This window comes from Magnolia sinica, chromosome 13, assembly GCF_029962835.1.
Source record: "Magnolia sinica isolate HGM2019 chromosome 13, MsV1, whole genome shotgun sequence".
NCBI classification, from domain to species: domain Eukaryota; kingdom Viridiplantae; phylum Streptophyta; class Magnoliopsida; order Magnoliales; family Magnoliaceae; genus Magnolia; species Magnolia sinica.
This window is the reverse complement of record NC_080585.1, coordinates 74,784,437-74,788,581: the sequence shown is the minus strand read 5'-3', so window position 1 is coordinate 74,788,581 and position 4,145 is coordinate 74,784,437. Positions and strand designations below refer to the sequence as shown.

The following is a 4,145-nucleotide window of genomic DNA, read 5'->3' as shown; positions in this document are numbered from 1 at the left end:
ACCTCTTGAAAGACAGGTATTGTTGGAGAATTTTCAGTTGTGTGAATGGTGCAAGCACAAATACCGCAAACTATTTCCTTAGCCTTATCCTTCTTTAATTCCATGGCCTCGAGTTTTCTGGTGAGATTAGCCACTTTAGCACTGATATCATTATCCTATTTCAGGAGATATATTCCACCATTTTCCTTGGATTGAGTCGGCTTAGACATGGTGCTTAGTGTTGGGGAGATGTCTTATGATTGTGTGTTTTTAGCAAGCTTATCAAAATAGTCCCACACCTCTTGACACTTTTGTTCATAAATTCCCCATTACACATCACCTCGACTAATTGGTGCATGGGAGATGTCAGTCCATCATAGAAAAAGTTTGTAATGCGCCATGTTTCAAAACCATGTTGTGGGCATGAACTGACATGATCCTTGAACCGCTCCCAACATTGGAAGAATGTTTCATTTTCCTTTTGGGCGAAGTTGATGATCGACTTTCTAAGGGTATTCGTCTTATGGTATGGAAAAAAAAAAATTATGAACTCCCTTGTCATGTCATTCCATCTACCAATAGATCGAGGATGTAGTGAATACAACCACGTCTTAGCTTTCTCTTTCAAAGAAAAAGGAAAGAGTTTCAGCCTGACTGTGTCATCAGACATGTTAGGAAAATATAGAGTGGATATGATCTCATCAAACTCTTTCATGTGTAAATATGGATTTTCTGACTGAAGCCCATAAAATTTTGGAAGGAGTTGGATCATCCCTGGCTTGATATCTATGTGTCCCATATTCTCTGAAAAAACCATGCATGAGGGTGTGCCCACCCCCACCGGTTGTAAATAATCTTGAAAAGTATGGGGCGGGGGTGTTTGATGCACCTCATTCTCATCCTGGACTTCCCTAATCCTAGGTTGAGGTTGTCCTTTTGGTTGATTGGCCAGTTGATTTGCAGTCATATCCTTAATTAACTCTGGGGGATCTCGAGTGGTATCTAGTCGTGCGATGGATAGTTAACCCATCAACTAATCTTCCTTCAGTTAAGAGACATCGAGTGTTGTCACGGACCCACTTAGGCATGAAACACTCACAGCCCTCAATCTCAGATTCTAACTTAAACCTAAAAGAAAGAAAGGAAGGAAATAGAAATCTAGAATTAGAAAGAGAGTGGGAATTAGAAAGAAGTTACCAAATTGAAAGTTCCTAAGTTAGGTCCTACAAAAACGAAACAAAACAAGTCAGTTTCTAAAAATAGAAATTCTAAAATTAGAAAGTTCCTAAAATAGAAAGTAAACTAGTTTCTAAAATTTTTTAAAAAAAACATCCTTAAATTAGAAAGTTTCTAAAAACAAAAAATAAATCCTAATCTTAAAAATAGAAAAATAGAAAAATTAGAAAGAGATTACTAATTTAGAAAGTATATATCAGAATCCTACAAAACAGGAAAGTTAGGTTAGTTTCTAAAAATCAAATAGAAAAACCTAAACCTAAAATTAGAAAACCCTATTCTTAACCTAATTTTAAAACTAGTCAATCTTAGAAAAACGCAACCGTCAATCCCTGACAACAACACCAAAAACTTGTTCACCACCCCAAGTATAGGGTTGTGATGTAGTAATAATCTTGGTAAGACCGAGGTTGAATCCACAGGGACTGAACCTTTTACGTAATCTGAAGGTAATTAGAACTAGAACTAGAAGAAGATGTAATTTAAATCATGAGAATGTAGGAGAATGATGGTAAATTATTTAACTAAAACTTGTAAAATTTAAAGGTGGGAAAGTAGGGTTTCCAAGGATCTACTTGTAGAGATTAGGGAGATCTATGCTTGATTCATAAATACAACTAGAATCAAAGTCACATCTTCATCCAATTGGAAGATAATTCATTAAAATCCAAATCTGACCTTCCTTTGAATTAGTTTTTAAGAGATCAGAGGTATGAGAATTAGAATTGATTCCATCACAAAACCATGCCCATGAGAGAAAGTAAACAACAGAATTTAACCAATCCACAACCAATTTAAGAGAGTTATGAATGTTAGGATGGATTCCATCATCTAACCATGTTCATGAGATGATGGTGAACAATAGGGTTCCTACGCTGACAATCTCGATACATTCACAGAGTATACTCAAAGCTATCGCAGATCTATTTAATTTAAGTCACAACAAACCAATAAAAACTATGAATATTACTCATAATTAAACTAAAATCAAAGATAGTTCAACTTAAACATGAATCAAAAGCATAGACAGCATCCCATCACGCTACAAGCTTCACCTCTTAGCCCTAACTAAGAGGTTTAGCTCATCATAAGCATGATCAAGCTATAACTAAGAAAAACATCAAGGAAAACAAAGAAAAAAAAAAGAAGAGGAAGAGGAAAACTCAATCGGCCCACATCTCTCTCTCTCTCTCTCTCTCTCTCTCTCTCTCTTTCTCTCTTTGCTTCCCACGTCCAAGGATGATCTCCACATCCCTTTCTCTCTCTCTCTTTTATAACCTTCATGAGGTAAGACGGCTAGGGAGAAGTCAGTGGTTGTGGCGGTGGAGAGCTTTTGCAGCAAAAGTTACGTGCACAGCGAACTTGCACTCGGCACATGTTTGGGCGAATTATAGATTTGTTTCGGCCATTTGATCCATTCAGGCTTCTTGGTGGTGGTCGGTTGCCCCATGGGAAGAATTTGGATGATCCAGATTGTCCAACCGATAGTGTCCATGATCATACAACAGCCCATAAAGGGCCAGACGTCTGGACGAGTGTAATTGTGCATCTCTTGTGCTGTGATGCTTGGTGGGCCCCACAGTGATGTTTTCAGAGAAATCCATCCCATCCATTAGATTCGTGGTGAAATTTTAGTCAGGAATGGACACTTTTGCTTAAGTTTGGTGCAGCCTACTGTATTAAATCTTCCTATCATTCATCCTACATTTGACGGTGATCTTCGTGTGCACACATGCATGGATGCATGTGGGCTCCATGGTTATGGTCGGCGCCCCACTGGAGACAATGAATGGCTTCGATCATCAACCCGGTCCACAGTGGAGGGCCACTAAGCATCAAAGTGTCCATTCCTTGTGGGTGCATGCACTGCATGTGCAAGCCACTTAAGGTGGAAGTCGTGTCGTGGACCCTTAACCGGACTCGTTGGCTTGGTGCACTATGAGTGCGCGTGTGCTACATGTGCACGCCACTCAAGGTGGGGTCCACTGTGATGTTCATGAGAAATCTACTCCGTTCTTCCATTTTTCCATCTAATTTAAGGTGCTGAGACCAAAATTGAAGCATATCTAGATATCAAGTGGGCCCCAAATCAGTGATTTATGGCTGATCTTGTCCATTGGACCACTTTCACAAAGATCCAATGGCTAAAATTTTATGTGTACAGTTACTTTATAATCCTCAGGCCAGATATAAAGTTTCGTGCCAAACAGATGGTGGGAACCCTGTGATCTTACATTCAAGGCTATTTTCAGGCTTCTTTATCTTCAATCGCTTGATTTTCTCAGATCTTTGGCATTTGAACGCTTTAATCTCAGTCTCCTAAGATCTGTCCCTTACCTTGGTGATTCTTGAGCATCAAATCTATGCTTTTAGCACCCTTTTCAGTCCAAGCTCCTAGATTCACCTTGCAACACAAACATGATTAAAATAGAGCGTTAAGTATTATCATGTTCATATGATGTGGCTAATATGCAATATTTGACCCTCAATAATAACTGTAACTCATAATAATCATTGTTGGCCATCTCAACACACTACATTGTGAATCACCCGACATGCTCACTAGTCAACTGACCAAGCTCGCCCGAGAACAAGGAAAAATCCGGTCGATAATTTCTCAGCAATAGATGTTATCTATCTCTCCACTTGAGACATGGTTTGTGATACATGGGGATAACGTTGCGGCTGAGCACCTGGTGAACAACTTCTTAAACAATTTGTACTATATGGTCATGGTCCACCCGTTAAGGCTCTAAGGCTGGTAGGTGATCCGGACCAAACCGGTTAAGATTATCTTGGAATGTAAGTCCCTGTTATGGATTAAACCAACTAGATAATCCATGATACTTATTTTCAAGTACAAAATTCCTTACTTCCCATTTAGGTCGCCTAACTTCTATAGGAGGTGGCTCATTCCTTACCTATGAGGT

General features: G+C 39.1%; 1 non-coding gene across 1 annotated transcript; it reads left to right on the top strand.

The window, feature by feature from the left end:
- The first annotated feature begins 386 nt into the window (after positions 1-386).
- Positions 387-493, top strand: LOC131224399 (small nucleolar RNA R71). The gene has a single exon (XR_009160887.1). It is a non-coding gene; the product is annotated as a small nucleolar RNA R71 (small nucleolar RNA).
- The last annotated feature ends 3,652 nt before the right edge of the window (positions 494-4,145 follow it).